The 20520-nt window shown below is 42.0% G+C and overlaps 1 pseudogene; it reads right to left on the bottom strand.

Moving 5' to 3' along the window:
- Positions 1-339: 339 nt before the first annotated feature.
- LOC147016892 (uncharacterized) overlaps positions 340-20520 on the bottom strand; it is a 58922-nt pseudogene continuing 38741 nt past the window's right edge.

Raw genomic sequence — 20520 nt, 5'->3', positions numbered from 1 at the left:
TACACTGTACTTGAAAAAGCTTCTATTTTCGCAAGTAACAAACAAACAGGCAGACAGCCAAATGGATCCAAATGCAATACCCTCTTCTCTGGTGAGGGTAATAATCAGACAACCAACAGTAAAGAGCCTTGTGGGGAAATACTATAAAGTGCATTATTTATTATCCAAATTGCTTTTATACTCCCAATAGTTCAGGAATTTTGCGCCACCTTAAACTCTGAAGTGATTCGTGAGCGTAATAAAGTTCTCAGGCATGCAAAATTATACTGCAATACATTGCTTTCAATCTTTGCCTTTCTGGTTTTATATATTGCAAGTTTTGCAGATGCCAAAATTAAGTTAACCAGTAGATCCCGTGATCGACTCTCTTTCTTTGCAGGGTGACTGAAAAGAAAGAGTGTTGGGGAAAAACGAAACCAAAAGCGTAAGAGCTGGTTTTTCACCAGCACAAAAATGGTTGAATATGTGGGCATTGCGGGTATGTGTGAAAGATGCTTTCTGCTTGCCCAAAGAAGCAACATCCATGGGGAAAATTTGTGAAGGTTGTAGCAGAGCAGCAGAACTTAGTGCTCCATGAAGCAATCTCCAATTAGGTCCCCCAGCACCATTGGTGTTGGGTGGAAATAGAAATTCCCAATTGGGCGTGGTTTCATTTTGAAAGCCACAGAAGTAGGGGGTAAACCGCATAGCTTCCACACATTCACAAGGGTTATCCAGGTAAGACAGACAATCAGGAAACAATGAGTTTTTAACCTCTTGGAGTAGCCTAAAAGGAATTGTCTGCAGGTCTATCTTTGCTGTGAGTTCCTCAGGTGAGATAACTCCATTATTCCCATCCTTTCGGAGATCTCCCATTGTGGATATACCCTGAGCTAAGAGCTTACCTCTTATCATGAGGGAAGCTAGCATTGGGGCTTATATAAGTGGGCTCAAAAAGAGTCATTCCAACAAATTCTTACTTTTCAGACCACAAGGTGTCGGTATTGCTTCCAACGATTGCCGTTTGGACTGTATGTAAGCCAGGCCATTTCATAGAGGGAAATGGACCACATTCTTCAAAACTGCAGTGGTGCAATTGGCATAGCAGATGACATAACCAGCTACGGCATGGACAACACTGAGGACGAGCACGATCGCAACCTTGACCCGCTGATGAGAACAGCATGGTGCGAAACCCTTGTTTTCAATTCAGACAAATGCTCCATCTAGTAGACCGACATCACCTTTTTCTGGAATGTTTATGGCAGACAAGGAATATAGCCTGACCCACAGAAGGTTCAAGATCTGAGAGCTATTCCAAAGATCAAGGCCGGAATTCAAGGTTTCACCAGCTTCATGACATATTTGTCATGCTTCATCAAAGGTTTGAGTGTGAAATCTGCTACTCTCAGAGACCTTCTCAGAAAGGATTCTGAAGTCCAGGACATTCAGCAACAACTCCACTCAGGCTATTTTGGCCACAATAAAACCAAACTGCTGGCTAAAGACACAATACTGGTACAACATCAACAAATACATTAATCGGCTTGTGGTCTGCTGTCCCACCTGCCAGCGACCCGGAAATCTCAGGTGCTTGGATCACGACTGCAACAAGACATTTCACTAAGATCATGGAGCAAACTCTGGTGTGGCCTGTTCTATTTTCATGCGACTTGTCATCTCAGATTATGATTCAAAATTTTAATTGTTTGTAAGCTGCCCTAGTCGAACCCCAGCCACATGATTATTGCAACCCTGGGGCAAATCTTCTCTGAGTTCAGAATTTCTGGTACATTTATAAGAGATAACGTTCCTCATTTTCCCAGTGCAGAATTTCGTTCTTTTGCTGGGAAATGGAATTTTGACCACATACATCATCTCCGACATACCCAAAATCAAGTGGGTTAATTTAACGTGAGGTCGAGATGGTGAAATCCATCCTCCACAAATTAAAAAGTGCAGGAAAGGATTTTCATCTAGCACTGCTAGCTTGGTGTTCCACACCGGTGAGCTCCAACTTTGCAAGTTCTGCTCAACTATTAATGGGGAGAAAAGTGAAATGACCATTACCAACCAAAAATGCCAACACACATGACGATGACAACCTCATACATGAGGAGCTGGAGAGGCATCACCACTCACAAAAACTCGACCACAATTGCTATGCTCGGGCACATGAAATGTCATGCCTCTACCCTGGACAACAAGTTCACATTCAGAACTACAACAACTGAATGGGTGTGTGTCAGCCACGGTCCTCTCCACATGTGAAGAGCCACACTCACAGCCACATATTTGCTAGTATCACCAAATGGTCAAACACTCGATCACAACCAAATTCACATTCAGGAGCTTCCACAACATGTGTTGCGGTGTCCCATCAACCTGTGAGCCAAAAAGATAATTCTGAACCCACCATGAACAGGAATGGCGAACTATATGTAGGGTCCGGTGTTGAACCTGTGAACCATGACTCTGACGTCACTCACACTACCACAGCAAAGATAGTTCGTCAACCTCCCCAGAAATCTGCCAGTTTTATTCACATGTTGCCTCCTTCGCAGAGCCCAACAACTGTCTATACCAGGTCTTGTTTGCCGTTTTGACTTTGTGTTCATTGACAAATCCTACATAAATCAAAGTTTGTTGTTTTTTTTTACTTTTCCTCTTGTGGAAAAGGGAGATGTAATGATATTACAATAGTAAGCTGTTTTTACTTTGTGTTCATTGGGCCGGAAGCGCTGGTGTGTGGTTTTGTAAAGAGAGGGAATGGTGCATTCTGTGCCTTGGCGTCGCTTGGTGAACGATGATTCTGGTACTGCAATAAACCCGATCGTTCTCTTTGAACGTTGCCTATCATTAACATCAAAACTTTACAATCACCTTGTCAAACACATCACATTCATTATTCGTGCCTGGCGTATGTGTCCATTATGAGGTCACACTGCTCTCTGCGCGTGTGCAGTCGAGACAAATTCAGAGCCAAAGTACTGTAAAATGAAAGACTTGTCTTTCTATTCATGTTCTCATTTGTGTTCAAAATATCACATTCAATTTAAATAAGTTGTTCCTCGATCATAAACTGATCAGACAAATGAACGGATGGACATGAACCAATTGCTTAACCCCGCTTTCCGCATCGCATGCGCAGGGTAATGACATGAGTTCTCTAACAAGGAATTTCGACAGGAGGAGGCCACGAGGCCGATCAAAGCCTACGCTATTATTACCAACCTATAGTTGTTTATCCATGTTCTATCCTTTTTAAACACCAAGCATCAAGTAAGGAAGTGGCACGTACCATTTTTAAAGAATTTGGTATGACTGGTAGGGTGTGAACCACTGACCTGCCACATTCAAAGCGGACACTTTAACCATTACACCACCAAGTCTGTTAATGTCGCACTCTTGGGTTCGACAGCCATGAAGCATCCAACTCAAACTGCTGTCTGCTGACTTGCCCTCAAAGTCAGATTTAGTGTTGAGCCATCTTTCAGTGGGATGTTATGTTGGCTGTGCCCTCTGTGAAATGAACACTAAGTAAGTAACGCAGGATATCTTTCTCATAAACAGCACCATTGGCCTATACTTTGACCAAATTTCAAATTATCTGAATGGATCGAGTGTAGAGTTGATCATCTGTACTTATTAGTGCACTTCCTGGTTTAAAACCATTGCAACCATGGGGCCATTGTAATGGTGAGCCTCCATTGGGAAATTAAATTTGATTCATTCATTCTGCCCTCCTGCAACTGTTAAATTAACCTTTAGTTAGTCTCGACTAAGTAACCACAACAACAACATGCAGGAGCTGTTGTAGCAGAGATTATCTAAATTGAGAAACTGATTATCTCATATCTATATATACATACATATATACATATATATATATATATATATATATATATATATATATATATATATATATATATATATACATATATATATACATATATATATATACATATATACATATATATATATATATATATATATATATATATATATATATATATATATATATATATATATATATATATATATATATATATATATATACACAGATACTCTGTAAGAATTTTTATTGAGCGAAATTGTTAACATAAGCACTTCAAAGAAAACATAACTGTACTCAGCAAGAATGAGATCTGATAAACTCTTGCAATGGTGGAGGTTAAGAACTGCATTCCTCATTCTCTAAAACTCTGAAGATGTTCTATCAAACCCATTTGAAAACATGTGCTTAAACCCCCTCGTAAAAACAACAAAAGCCCGTTTGCTTCTTCTCCAGCCGCTCCCTTAATGTGCACAAACCAGCATCACAATTGATCTCTCAACCTTGTGTAATTTATCACTTATCACTTTGTAACTTTGCCAAAATTAAGTGGCTCCACGAATAAAAATAATGTAGATAATTCAATAAGTTCCAAATTATATTTATACTCTCAAGCCAGCATTTTAATGTCCATCTCGGATTGCCCTGAGGGCATTTTGGAGTCAACCATGATGTGTGGACCAACATTACGTGTTTCCAAGACCAGGCGGAGCAGGCAGATTATCCCATCGCCCCAAAGGTCATTGATAGAATAGGTCAGACGTCGCATATTTGTCAAATTGAGCTGTCTCGTCGAGGCTTGATTCCCAGCCCCTGTTGGAATTACCATCCTGGTGCTTTGCAGGAAGCTTTCAGGTAGGACATGAAATTGGATATCCTACCTGGACAGGAAATGCTTTTGGTTGTTAGAGATCCCATGGTAGCATCGTGTCCAAGTACCCTTGGTGAATTCTAAATTCCTGCATTGGTCTAGAGCTGCTTTCACAGCACCGTGGGACAGAGCAGTTTCTTTCCAGCATCTATAAAAAAAATGTTGCATCTGCTCGATGGCCGTCTTTATGCCTTATGGCATGGCACACTAAATAGTGAAAGCTGGGTTGATTACAAATCAATTTTATATTGATAACATTATGTTCATTGTACTGAAACTTACTTATTACCAGATGCTTGGAATCCAAAACACCTAATACCAAACATTAAAAGTCATATTTAGACATCTGACATCAGGATGCCAATCCATTATCCTTACAATTATATTTAGCTTAGCTTTATGACGATGCAAATCTGATAGACTTCAACGACTCTTTAAGATGTACAAGTTATGAGACTATAATGGAGCTACGGTGTAAGTGTATGTGGTGTCACCTAAACTGCATTTATGATTCTTTGAAATGAATACATGACTTTTTTTGTGGAAACTAAACTAGAATTCAATTGCAAAGATATACGTGCACACAAAATAATTTAATTTGAAAATATTTAAACAATGCAACTATCACAGAACATAATTATAGGAGTTGAAAGAGAATATTTATGGTATTTACAGGGACTTGTCGTAGACGGGCACTCCAGCTATTGCATCCAATTATATTCATGAAAAGTTTTAAGACCATTATGTAATCAATTGTATTTTATAGAAGAATCTTGAAAGCACAAAATTTTTCAATTACATTTCTATTTTTTATTTTTGCTGCTTCTGAAAAATTAGCTAGATTGCTCAGATTTCTAATTTAATCGATGGGATTTTAGAATAATGGCTATTTTGTAAATTTAGCTCCTTCTTTGCAAAAAAAACATTTGCAACGCCTACTGTAAATTGTGACGATTAAGTAAAGAAATTCTGGAATGTATCACTTCATTTCATCATACATATGAGCATGAAATGTTTTTCACATTTAAGATGCTCACGAGTGATCTGCAAATGTGTTTGAGACATTCGATGATGCTGTTTAAGTGATAGCATTGAGCAAAATCAAGGTTACTACATGATGATCAAGCATGGAAAATCTTTGTTTTATTTGTACTTGAAGTGGACCTTTCTCACAATAAATAATTTATTATGTGTGATCCTCCTCACGCCTTCAGGCACATCAGGCTCCATCCATCCATCCATCCATTGGGACTATACTCTGTGCAGAGAGTTGGTGCTGCCTAAGCAGTCTCCTGGGCTTTGTGGCACACTCCTGGATGGGTCACCACTCTGATACAGGACACATTACATTTTAAAATTTTGGTTGTCGGCGGATACTTTTAAATGGCTGAACTTTGAGAGATAAATATATTAACTTCCGCAAATATTGCAGGCCGCTGAAATGTCCAGGCTTTGTGACTGCTTTTGGGGACGATGTTTCTGGAGGAATCTTCATGTGGAGATAATTGAAGGTACCTGATTCTCCTGCTTTCTGCTCTCAACATGGAATGACCAATGTGATGGAGATCTACATCCATGAAGGTCTGTATTTGGACTCATGGAACATTTCTACTGTAATTTGCATGAGGCAATCTTTTGTGTTGCCACTGTGAGCTTTCAATTTTCCTCTTATCTTTCCCTCTCAGCTGTTTATATTTCTTCTCTACTGTTCTAATTATACAGGGGTAGATCCTGGTGGGGTTAAAAGATTCGGACAACCCCCCACACCACAATGATCACATTACCTGAACTGCCTTTATTAAACTTTTTTTCAAAATAATGAATCTTTAATAGCTCATAATTATAGTGATATATCATTAATTAATTAAGTAAGACTGATGAATTGTACTCTCAGGGTATGCTTAACAACATGATTTTGCCATGCATGATTAGTATAGCATCATTGTGCAACGCATCTATATATATATATATATATATATATATATATATATATATATATATATATATATATATATATATATATATATATATATATATCACGAGTTAGACATCAGAGAAATGTTTTTTATGGCCTAGCACTTTTACACAGCCAACATAGAACACAGAAACTTGAAGAGTAAACACAAATCCTTCTCAAAAGAACCCACCCCTCTCTCTTTCCCCCCTTCCCCTCGACCATCTAAAATCCTGGATCAGTCCCTATTATTGTCCCCCCCCCCCGCCACTCCGACAAGGTCAGAGATGGGGGACATTAATATGAGCTCCGTCTGACCGACCAATCATCCGTCCATGTACTTTTGCGTATGCGATATTTCAAAAAACGTTGAACACTGAGCTTTCTTATTGCAGATATCTCAACTCAACTCAACCATGAAATTATCTCAACCTGATTAGATCACGGCAGTGATTGGCTGAATTGTATTGCCATGGCAACCATCTCAGTAAATTCACTTGTGTACGTGATATTTCAAAAGTGTTCAAGATTTAGCTTTAATATTACAGATATGCATTCCACATACCAACCAAAAGGTGGGGGACCTAGAGTATCAGCTCCTTGTTTGCCTTTTACTTGAATTCTGCTTTTTGCCTCTTTATTGATTTCATTTACAATATCATTGGTGTAAGAAGCCATACAAGCATGGCACTCACCATTATCAGACCTATCATGTTGACCTTGACTTCGAGCCAAGAGAGTTGGAAGCTTGAATGTAGATGAAACAAGAGAGAGAGAGAGAGAGAGAGAGAGAGAAAGAGAGAGAGAGAGAGAGAGAGAGAGAGAGAGAGAGAGAGAGAGAGAGAGAGAGAGAGAGAGAGAGAGAGAGAGAGAGAGAAAGCAGGCCAAAAGAGACAGAAAGAGAACAGATGAGAACTATTGCAACAAAACAGTACACCAAGTTATCACCGCACAATCACAAAAGCGGAACATGGGGAAAATACAAGAAAAATGTTTTTTTAAGGTCCAACATTGGAGAAAGATTGAGATCAAGAAAAAAAAAGCAGAAAAATGTTCCCAGGCTAACGGTTGAGTTGAGCAATTATGAGTTTAAGTAAGATGGCAGGAAGGAGGATCTGGAGTTGACCGGAATTGTGTGCCAACATAACCATATTGCCTGCTCTCTGCCACTCAGTCAATCTTCACCAGTGCAAGATAAAGCTATGCACCAACAAGTGCTGTCCTTTTTGGTGCTGCGTTTGAAGCTGATGTGTCATCACCATCATCATCTTGAAGGGGCTACAGGTGTTAGCCACAACATTCTCGCACTTTATTTTCCTCAACATCCCAGCTACCAGACAGAGCTACTCAGGAACATTACAGTAATACACAACTGACAGTACAAAAGCAGAAACAGCAGATTCGAAGAACAAGCAAGCAGTTGTGCCGACACAACAGTTGCTGTAAAAGTTGCTGTACAAAGACTCCCAGACTTTGCTTGTTTTACAAGCATTTCACCCCCAACCCCCTCAAACACTCGTCTGTGAAACTTTCATTGGTCGGTAATTGAGGCAGTCTCCTCAGATTTCCAAATTCGAGCACATCTGCGAACGAGCGTTAATTTCGATGTCTTTATCAGTTCCCTTTGCATAAATACCATTATGAAGAAACCAACCACCCCAATTTTATATATTTATTATTTTCCCCTCCCTTTTTCATTCCACTAACCTCTTCAATATCGTCTACACCCTCATCCCTGATGACTTCCCCATGCTTCACAAGCAATGAAGCAGTTACTAAGCATTGTGGGTGTACGGCTTTGCAGCTTGCTTCGATTATAATCGGTACAGGGCAGGCGTACAACCCCTTACCTACTTAACTCGATATAAAACAACCACTGAATTGCATTTTTACATCTTCCGTCTCTTTATCAGCCACATCCTCTCATCACTTTTAGTCACAATTGTTTTCATTTTTTTTTTACTCCATCCTTCACCACATAATATCTAGAGCTAATCTTAATAGCTAATACCAAGAGGATTTACAAAAAGCATTTTATGGAGAACATTTGATTTGCTACCACACCTAACAATAGCATAAATATTGTCAATTATTCATTCATTATTCATATGAAATAGTCTAATATCACAAATAATTACACACGCTAATAATTGACCGAACGTGGACCACCTACAATATATATGTCAATGAATGAATTCCCATGGTATGCTTCACAATAAGCCTTTGGAACAGTGCCCTGACAAAACTCCAATAAAAGTCGGGTGATCATTTTCATGACTACCCTTCCTTGTCTGTAACTGTTTTGGCAGCCTTATATGGCTAGATAAATAGTGAGCCTCCAATGGTTAGTTGTGAATCGATAGGATCAATTGAAGCATGATGTCATGCAATGCGTTTGTGGAATGGTTGCATATTTCTGGACCATCAATACAACCAAATCGTTCATCCTAACAAAACCGCAATGCTGCAAATTTCAGAAATTTCTCAGACCACAACACATCCTAGAAGAGTGCAAGTGTACAAACAAGCTCACTGAAAGTGGACCAATGGAGATAAAATTTGTAATCAGGTTCCATATCATAACAGGGGGCTTTTCTACACAATACGTATACAGAAATGACGGAAGGAATGGAGAAGACCCTGGAACTCTTTAAACTGATCCATTACAGAGACTTGCAACCCTGAAAACTCGTTTTCCATCTGGATGAAAATTCCACTTCATGCAGAATTGTTCTCCACCCCAGAAACAGACTCATCTGAGAGGAATTTAGAAGCTGGTCTGACACAAATGTAAGTCAACCCAGCTTCAATTGTTTTTTTAAAGTCCCACGTACTTACTCTGTCATCAAGGAAGGCCTCAACTTAGAATCCTGTGTTTTTCTTTCTTTCTTTGGTTATCCTCCAAAGAGAAGAATACATTCCCTTAAGCTCCTGAGCCTCATGACAAGTTATGATGCAAGTTCTGGACAGACCATGTTTCCAAAGAAGATGATTAAGCCAAATGTAGACCGTACATTCTGTAATGATGACACAATGCCCAAAATCATGTCTCTATGAAGGTATGAGTAGCAAGTAACTCTTAGTTATTTACTGTCGCTGTTTGAAAACTGACTATACATAAGAGCATGCCTCACTGCTTAAATAACAACACCATGGTTTTTGCACTTCCTGTAACTGTTTTTAACCATCTTGATGATCTAAGTCCACAGCTACTCATTCAGTACTTAATGTCGAATCTCTGCCTTACTACTTGAACTGTTGATCAGATTATCATTACGTCCCATGCTCTGTACAGGAGTACAGAAGCAGCTCTCCCAAAGCAGTTTCTTGGCTGAGGTTACAATCCTGGTGAGATCACCACTCCGACATAGGAAGCCAGGGAAGGAATTTGGAATTTTGCCAGGGTGCTGGTGATAGCTTGCCTACTCTTCAAGAAGGACACCAACGGATCTTTAATATCCACCAACTAATGCCGGCAGACATGACACCCAGTTTATCGTCCTAGCAGATGGGATATTCCGTTTAACGTCCATCCAAGGGACGACACACATATTGATTGATGCCTAGCCCTGCCCGTGAAACACGAGGATGACAGTTTATAGCCAGGCCGAGATTCGAACCCAGGCTTGACAATTCAGAGGAAAGTGCGCAAACCTCGAGGCTTTTCTGCCAGCCCTCTAACTGTGAGGCTATTTATTTTTTTCTTGACTTGGCTGTTTTACTGATACACCATTGAACCTTTCCCATCACCACCCATCTTTCTGCACCCTTACTTAAACTCCTGGATCCTGAAATGGCTATAGCTTTAAACATCGGTCAAGATTCCTGATCAGGCACAGGAAATGACTAAAGCAGAGCAGAGACAAAGCAAAATACAGCTTGATTAAACAACTGAAACTCCACCACCTTGCCTCATGCCTTCAACCTCATCCTTCGTTTCTTTCAACATAATGAATGTTTCACTTAATACAAAGTTTAATAGCATTTCTCAGACATTACCAAATCAATACTGTGCACTATATGCCACATACCTTCACCTTTAGTAAACAACTTTTTTCTTGCTCTGTAATGTTGTTCTCACGATACAGATGATGCATTGCAGAGTGATGACATCACAATGACTGGAGGTTTTTCAGCAAAAATGCAAAACAAAATTTTCTTCGCAAGTTCAGTAGATAAGTGACAGAAAAAAGAAATATGTAACACCATGTTTGTTATACATAACATTATCGATTAATTTTGTATTATGATTGAACATCATTACTGAACAAAAATGGATGATCACCGAGACTGTTGAAAGGTGGTGTTCAGAGAAAGAGTGCATATATAATGATGATAGCCACTAATGGATTATTGCTAGTAATGTGGGGTGGCCATGTGGGGAAGTGGGCTTTGGGCCCATTTACAGACCTTGCCCATGTACAGATTTTGTTTGCATAGTCGAGGCTCGTGGAAGAGCAAGTGCACTGAATGGATCAGGTCGCAAGAGGACAAAAGGAACAGCAGGTGGAGTGGTGGGGGAACAACAGAGGGGGGGGGGAGAGTCAAAGACCAAGATAGGGGGAGACTTGAAGAAACAATGGATGTGCGGAAGAATGGGGGCAGGAAAGGACAATTAGTAGATATGTTAAAAAGTAGATATGGTCCAGAGCGAGAGAGAGAGAGAGAGAGAGAGAGAGAGAGAGAGAGAGAGAGAGAGAGAGAGAGAGAGAGAGAGAGAGAGAGAGAGAGAGAGAGAGACAGAGACAGAGACAGAGACAGAGACAGAGTCAGTGACAGAGACAGAGACAGAGACAGAGACAGAGACAGAGACAGAGAGAGAGAGAGAGAGAGCGAGAGAGAGAGAGAGCGAGAGAGAGTGAGAGAGAGCTTGAGAGAGAGAGCTTGAGAGAGAGCTTGAGAGAGAGAGAGAGAGAGAGAGCTTGAGAGAGAGAGAGAGAGAGAGAGAGAGAGAGAGAGAGAGAGAGAGAGAGAGAGAGAGAGAGAGAGAGAGAGAGAGAGAGAGAGAGAGAGAGAGAGAGAGAGAGAGAGAGAGAGAGAGAGAGAGAGAGAGAGAGAGAGAGAGAGAGAGAGAGAGAGAGAGAGAGAGAGAGAGAGAGAGAGAGAGAGAGACTTATAGAGGGGTTGTGAGCTTTTTCAGGATTGAAAGACATATTGCAAGCATCTTACGAACTTGTGATTTTGTCAGTATCTGAAGATCGGGAAGAGGCTGCTGCCTGTCTGTCTGTCTGAAGGAAGATGAATGTCACTGCAGAGGATGGAGTCATCAGCAAATAGATAAAGAGGATTTGGGACTGAGAATAGGATGGGCACAAGAACACTGCCTTGGGGCACTCCAGCCTTGGCAGGGAGAGGAGAAGAAAGGATTCCCTTAAGAGCCACACATTGCTTACGAGAGTAGAGGAAGTCAGTAAGCCATTGTGGAGTTGTCCTTGGATTCCATAGGGAGACAGTTTGGAGAGCAGGGAAAAATGCGAGACTATCGAAAGCTTGAGATATGTCTGGAGATACTGGCCCTGATCTCATGTTTGTCATTGAGGTTCTCCATCCATTGTTGGGTGAGTAGAGACAGCATGACCATGGTGGAGTGACCTGGTCTGATACCAAATTGGTGATCTGAGATGAGGCTGTTGGAGAAAAGGAAGGATTTCATATCAATTACAATTATGGATTCCATGACCTTACTTATGTTTGGAAGTAAGCTGATAGGTCTGTAATTAAAGGGATCCATTTTTAAACCTTTTTATGCAATTCAGTGATGATGGCTGATTTCCAAGCAGATGGAAGATGACTTAAGGCAAATGATATGGTGAAATGGGCAGAGATAGGATGTGCAAGAGCAGCAGAGCAGGTCTTTGCCGTCAGCTGATTTCCTGTCAGGATACGTGAGCATATACCGTCCAGTGCAGCAGCAGAGTCAGAGTTTAGGGTTGACAGAAACTTCTCCACCTTCACAGGTGAGTCCAGGAGCAGCTGAGTATGACTGGGAACTTGGGAAGGGTGGGTGCAAAGAGTGAGGGGTTTGGGGACACAGGATTTGGAAATGAAGAAATGAAGTGAGGAAATGAACAAATACAGAAATGAAGCATTCGGCCTTCTCACGAGTGGAGTTGGCTGTGGTGCCATTTGAAGTGAGGGAAGGGATGGAGGGGAGCATACACCAGAGACAGACTTAACAAGGCACCATTAGGTGCTCCTGCGCTTAGGCAAAGGCAGATATGACCAGTATTTGATTTTATTGATTTGGTCTGCTGATTGCATAATTAAGGATGCCTAAGCCTGCACTGTTGTTCATGGATTTGAAAATCAGCCATGAGAAACATGCTTAACAACAACATAATAATAGCATAACCACTGCTGGTATTATTACTCGTGAAGAACCTGACCTTACAGATGGTTTCATTTCCCCAGAATTGACATCTTTTAGTATGACTTGTAACACCTGCTCTCACCGGGAGCAGCGCCATGCCATACAAAGTTACACAATGAGAATTGGGGTGCTCTCCCCACCCTGAACTCCCGCGACTATTAATTTGTTTTTTACCATCAAAAACCTTCCTGTGCATACCCTGAATACAACCACCAGTTTTCAACTCGGTCTGTCCAGCAGTTTAGGTATGCATGTTAGTCAAACAAACAAACAGCCACACTCACAAACACACACTTCTCAAATTAGAGTATGAAAGGATTGTTTCTCTTTGTTGCTATTTTAAATTTGAATGAGTAGTTAAAATCATTTTCATGGAGATATATCACTAATATATTGACAGATATATTACAAATCTATAACACTCAACAATCTCTTTCACTTGACGATGAATAGTTGTGTCAGACAACAAACTTGCTTCAATCAATGGATACTTTATTATCAAAATTCCCATCGGTTCTAGTCTTAATGAGATCGAAATTCAATTAATTTTCCGATTCGTTGCAGGTAGGTGACAAAACCCCAAATCTACAATTTTAGAAACCTCACTGATTATTTGCAGACAGATTACCTGATTATTTGCAGATGGCCCACTGCAAACAATAAATTGTTATTTTGATGATAATTTGGTGGATATCAGTCCACGATGTAGGTCTTTATCAAGAATCAGGTTGAATAGATTTGATTCATTGAGGGAATGCAATCATCCTCATATTTTATATATTTGATATGCCAGGTCCTGCAATAACACCGATAATGAATCTCCAGCTGCTTCACATGGATTTGCCATTTACGAGGCAGCCATAACACTAGAGGAAAGATAGCATCAGAATTCAAGGCAGCAACCTTATGATCACAAACTGAATTCTGTAACGGTCACTGTATAGGCAGACTGTAGGAGATAAAGATTTATGATGGAAAGAGATAATTTGGCTTGCCAGTTGAAATACAACTTTCTTTAATTGGGAAGAGGGAAGAGAAGAGTGAGAAATACAGAGGAGAGAGGGTAGGTGGGGGTGGTGAGTCAGTTGGGGGTGGGGAGAGTAGCAGTGTTGTAAAGGAATGCTGTTTGATACAAAAAGGCTTCTGCATTGGAGAAGCTGCTATACTGCTTCACTAGTGATGTCAATGATTCTTGGGGTCAAAGAAGCAGTTCAATTTAGATTAAAGCATAATTACATTACAGGCGGGAAAGCAATTTGTCAAATAGTTTCCATGAAATCTGAATGATGGTGATACGGGGAGATGGAGAAGAGGAAGGGTGGGGGAAGGGTGGGGGAAGGGAGGAGGAGAAGGGAGAGAACGAATGAGAGCGAAAGGCGACAGAGTAAGAGCAGTGGAGAGTCGTGGGAATACTAAACAGCAACTCGGAGCCTGGGGAGAGAGAGACTGCAAAGCAGGCAGAGAAGTAAAAAAGATGGGAGAGAGGGGGAGAGCTCAGAGGGAGAGGGAGAGAGTGATGGATATATATATATATATATATATATATATATATATATATATATATATATATATATATATATATATATATATACATTTGAAATCTGTTTATTTCCAGAGCAAGCTCAAATGAGCCAAGATCCTCGTCTTCTTAGTGATGACGTTATAGTTATCAGTTATGTATCAGGTGTGCGGTAAATTATCTCTAATGCCCTAATTCGATTCCATCTGAAGTATTCAAAAAGCTTGCGTTGTTTCGGAAATAATTGTTCATGCGATTTCCATTGTGATATTATGACGTCATAACTTTTTTTTTGGAAGAATTTCCTCAATCTGAGATGGTTGCTGTCTGCATGTGAGCTTTTTTTTTTTTTTTTGTATACCTTGGTCGAGGCTCGTATTAGAGCTAACACACAACTCACAGCAAGGAGGCATGAGACAAGAGGGGCGGGAGTGGAAGGGACACGACAGTGGGGAACAGACACATTAGGTGAACTGTGGAAGGGAGAGGGATGGGGTGTGGTACATGGGGTATACAAAATGGACATTACAGGGACTTTCAGGAAGGAAAGCAGGGGAATTGAAGGAAGTGGGCTTGGGTGGATTATCGGGGGTAGAAAAGATCGAGGATTTGGATGGGGGAAGATAAGAGGTGGTGGTGAACAGCTGTTTTGAAAGCCTAGAGGGAAGAATGGGAAAGAATAGAGTGAGGAAGTTTATTCCAAAGACGGGAAAAAAGAGGAATGAAAGAGTGAAGATGAGCAGTGATTCGTGATTTTGGTAGTTTTACCAGAAGGGGGTTGTTGGCGGACCTTGAGCGCCCTGTGGAAATGTGGTGGGGACAAATCGCAGAGAGAGCAGGGGGGGCAAGGCTGGAGAGGAGTCCGTAGAAGACAGAAAGACCACCGACCAACCTGCGGTGATTGAGTGAGAGGCCCAAAGACTCAGCTTTATTGCGGGAGATGCCGATGATCTTAAATGCCCTGGTTTCGACAGCGTGAAGCCGAGAAAGGTGGGAGGCAGGAGCACCAGCCCAGAGGGGAGAGCAGTACTCCATCAGGCTACGGACAAAAGCTTTGTAAGTGGTCAGGAGCTCAAGAGGGCCGAGGAAGGACTTTGCACGACAGAGGATTTCCAGTCGGCGACTGGCTTTTGAGGCGAGGTGGGAAATGAGACTTTCCCAGGAAAGGTCATGGCAGATAGTGATACCCAGAAGCTTGAAAGAAAAGAATTCTTCCAGAGGATTGTTGAGAAAGTGGATGGGGGGTTTTTCTAAATGGTCCTTTCGAAGAGAGATAGTGAGAGTGTGAGATTTGTCTGGATTCAAAGACATGTTCCACGTGTTGGACCAGTTTGTGATTTTATCCAGATCTGCAGTGAGCGAAGAAGCTGCTGCTTGCCGGTCTGAGGGATGACAGATGGTACGGCAGAGGGTGGAGTCGTCGGCAAAGAGAAATAGAGGATTTTCCAGAGAGTCCAAGCGATCATTGATGAAAACCAGAAAAAGAACAGGGCCCAGAATGCTACCTTGAGGAACTCCAGCCTGCACAGGAAGAGGGGATGAAAGAACTCCATTTAGGGCCACACGTTGACTGCGACCGGAGAGGAAGTCTGCGAGCCATGAGTGGAGATGGCCTTGAATACCATGGGAAGAGAGTTTGGTGAGTAGTGCAGGGTGCCAGACTGTGTCAAAAGCACGTGATATGTCCAGGGATACGGCTCGGATTTCCTGTCTGGCATTGAGGACCTCCATCCATTGATGGGAGAGCAGAAGCAGCATATCCAGGGTAGAGTGACCTTGTCTGAAACCAAATTGATGATTGGAAATCAAGCCCTTGGAGAAGAGGAAGGATTTCTTGTCTGAAGCGATGATGGATTCCATAACCTTGCTGATGATTGGGAGAAGGCTGATTGGTCTGTAGTTACAGGGATCTGTTTTTGCACCTTTTTTATGCAGGGCAGTGATGTTAGCAGATTTCCAAGCAGATGGCAGATGACCTTGGGCAAATGAGAGGGTGAATAGAACAGAGAGAGGGTGAGCAAGAGCAGAAGAGCAGGCTTTGAGGACACGTGGGCTGATGCTGTCTGGACCGGTTGCAGAATCTGACTCGAGGTTTGAAAGCAAGCTCTCCACCTTGTCAGGAGAAAAGGATACAGAGTCAAGGGACAGTTGGGTGCGACTGGGTAAAGTGGGTAGAGATAGTGATGGGTTTAGGACACAAGATTTAGCTGCAAACACCGAGTTTAGACATTCAGCTTTATCACGTGTGGAATCAGCAGTGCGGCCATTTGAGGTAAGGGAGGGGATGGAGGGGGAACATACACCAGAAACAGATTTGATTAAACGCCACCAGGATTTTGAGGAGGGAGAGAGGTTTGAGAGTTCAGACTTCAGATGAAAAAGATGTTGTTTTCTGGCTCTCCTGAGGGTAGATACACACTTGTTCCGAGCTTTGTGGAAAGAACTGAGATTGCTCTCAGTTGGGTTTGCTTTCCATGAAGCAAAGGCAAGTTGTTTCAGGATAACTGCCTCGCCACAAGCTTCAGTAAACCAAGGGCAGGAGGAAGGGTAAGACAACTGAACACGAGAGGGGATAAATCTGTGCATGAGGGAGAGCAAGTTTCTTTGAAAGAATTCCCAGGATGAGTTGATGTTTGAGAAAGTAGTGATAGGAGACCAGTCTGTAAGTTTGATGGCTGCTCGGAGACCCTGCCAGTCGGCTTGAGTGAAATGCCAGACTCTACGGCGGTGAGGTGGTTCTCTGATAACAGCCAGAGAGATGTCCACTTTAACAAGGACGTGGTCAGAAGAACCAATTGGAGCGAAGGAAGAGCAGCAGATATTGTCAGGGAAATTTGTCAAAATCAGATCCAGAAGAGATGGAGTACCATTGGTTGAGATCCGGGTCGGGAAGTTGACCGATTGAGTCAGTCCCAATGAGTCGCAGAAAGCTTTTGCTAAGGTGCCATGGCAGGTGAGAGAGGTACCCACACCTAGCCAACTGGCGTGATGACAATTGAAGTCACCACATAAGAGGAAGAGAGAGTTTGGATGAGAAGATAGAAGATGGTCCATGTTTTCGGATAGTGAGGTGTAGATGGAGTCATCACTGTTCGGTGGACGGTACAGTACACATATAAACATGAGGTGGGAGTGGAGGGGAAGCCGAAGTCAGAGGTATTCCTGGGGGTGTGGGGGAGTGAGAGCAGTGCATGGAGAGTGAGGAATAGAGTCTTTGATGAAGAGAGCAACACCTCCACCAGGACGAATGAACATGTCAAGTTTCAAGATGTTCTGATGAAAACTCTTGGTTGTGAAACAAAAAAATTTCAGAAAATAGTGATGACGTCATAAAACGAATATGACGTCATTGTGATGTATCATATTTGCGTCGATTCATCTGTGCAAATGCCCCGTTTGATTCGCGTAAACAGAATTCAAAAAGCTTCCCTAGTTTCGGAGATAATGGTATAGGCGATTTACATCAGTGGTGATATTATGAGGTCATAACTTTTTTTTCTAGGAAGAATTTTCTAAATCGGAGAGGGTTATTGCCTGCGCATGGACTTTATGCATATACATGCCACTTTTCACGAAGATCCGATGAAAACAGTGGACTGTGAAACAAAAAATGTGAAAAAATAGGAATGACGTCATAAAAACGGATATGAGGTCATAATGATACATTATTTGTGCGTTAAATTATCTCTGCTAATGCCCCGTTCCATTCCCGCAAACAGAATTCAAAAAGCTTTTCTAGTTTCAGTGATAATTTTTGGGCGATTTCCATTAGCGGAGACATTATTACCTCCTAACTTTTTTTCGAGGATGAATTTTCACAATCGGAGAAGGTTACTGTCTGCACAGGGTCTTTTTACATAAACATGCCAAGTTTCAGGAAGTTTCGATGAAAACTGTAGGCTGTGAAACAAAAAAGTCCACAAGAAGAAACAGAAGAACAACACCGTGAGTAAGACTTCGAGATCCTCCACGAGGATCTAAAAATAAAATAATTCAATCCATAAAATACACAGTACGTATATCCTGCACAAGGCAGCATAAAACAAAATAAAATTATAGGAAGAAAGTAAATAAACATCACAATTGTTGTCAAGTGATTTAAAAAATTATTCCATTCACAAAACAAAATTCCAAAACTGTGTGGCATTTTTTCTGAAAACAATCCAACATTCGTATTGATAATCTAAAAATTAACTTCAAACAAAAGTAATGCTGAAATCATCCCGATGAAAATACAGATGTAATAACCATAGTCATTATCAATCTTTGCTTTCAAAGATATGTACAGTGCAAATTTTGCAGCAGGAACCAATGAATTAAGAAGTGCAACGTCCCTATGGGAGGGGCTAAAAAAAAAATATATATATATATATGTATATATATATATATATATATATATATATATATATATATATATATATATATATATATATATATATATATATATATATATATATATATATATATATATATATATATATATATATATATATATGGGGAGGAGTGATTCCCACCCAAGTGACCCCGGGGTCAGTTTAATGTTAGTTAGTGGGTAGGTAAATTTACTAAAAGGAGGTCGTTTTGTTGTTGGCATCGAGAGAAGGCACGAAACCCGTTTGGAGGGGTGCAGGAGTTCATGGACCGGCTGGGGGCGTGGCTGTGGAAAGTTGAGTATTTGTTTAGTGGGCACCCCGGGCACCGGACTAGTCGGCCAGAGTAGGCCAAGGGCCCAAGAGGGGCCAGGATAGTGTAGTGGGCACGGATGACCCGTCGGAAACGGGACCCGTAGCGCCAGAATGCCACGGGGGCAGTGTAGTGGGCACGGGCGACCCTCGGAAAGGGACCCGGTGCATCAACATGCCACGTGGACATCGGAGGGGGGGGCAATGCCAGAGAGGGCAACCCTCCGCGTTGTCGGGAGCAGCTAGGCTCGGAGGCAGCCTGCGGGCCTGGGGGTGCCATGGTTAGGGTTTGGCAGAGGGGAGTTCCTGCCAGTTGAGCCACGCTGCCCAGCCAGGAAATTGTGCGAGGGCACGAATGAAAATTTGAGGGCAAGGCTGTTAGGGTCTTGGAGTCTTAGGAGATGTACCCCTTTGCACCATCCATCCCTTCGCTCGTTGTAGGCCACTGGACTCACCTAGGTAGATTGCTGAACTCTGAGGAGGCCATTCTGAGGCTTTGTTGGGCCTCGAGACAGGACGCTAGTCTCTCCCTATTCCCCTCCAGAGAGGGAACATAGGGGTTGGGAGTAGGCTAGGTGGACATGATAGGCTAGCCGGACAATGACGATAAAGGGGGTTAGGGGGCCGATTAAATAAAAATAATAAAAATAGAGAGGGGTTAAATTTTGTTGTGTTTTGTGGCAAATTAAGGGAGTGGGTATGGACAGAGACAGGCAAAGGCGATAGAGTGGGGGGAGACAGTAGGCTAGGTCCGAGCCTGCCTTCAGAGCGGCCGGCACCACCGCACTCCCTCCAGACCTGATGGAACCACACCAGAGGCCGGCCAGCTTCACCTGCCGGCCTGTTGTGTTGCAGCCACCTGTTCTGCACGGGCTTGCCTTGCCATGCCAAGTTTGCCTGCCTCTGCCATGACCCCATGCCTGCTAGCCCTTGTTTGCGTTTGCCCCTGTGTCCATCCATCACCATGTGCGCCAGGAACATCCAGTTTTGCAAGGACTGCCCTGCAGGCAGCCCGTGCATCCATCATGCTCATTTGTGTTTTGCGACCATCTCAATCCATTCCCCTGCATCAATGAACTTTGAAACGACTTTTACCTTCTCCCCTTTCACAGATCACAAGTCCTGGGCCATGGTTAAGTAATGGATAAGTTGAGTGAAAATTGTAAATACGTGGAACCTCACCTGCATGTTTGTTTTAGTGCCGGCAATTTTAGTTAAGTTGTCCGAATGAGTCTGTGAGAGTTTGTTTAGTTAGTTACGCAGCGCATTAGGTTATTTATTTTTCGGACACGTATAAAGAAATGTCGCAC

This window comes from Eptatretus burgeri, chromosome 11 (genome assembly GCF_056783735.1).
Source record: "Eptatretus burgeri isolate ZD-2024b chromosome 11, Ebu_testis_v1, whole genome shotgun sequence".
NCBI lineage: Eukaryota > Metazoa > Chordata > Myxini > Myxiniformes > Myxinidae > Eptatretus > Eptatretus burgeri.
The sequence above is the reverse complement of the archived record's forward strand: the minus strand, read 5'-3'. Positions and strand labels throughout refer to the sequence as shown.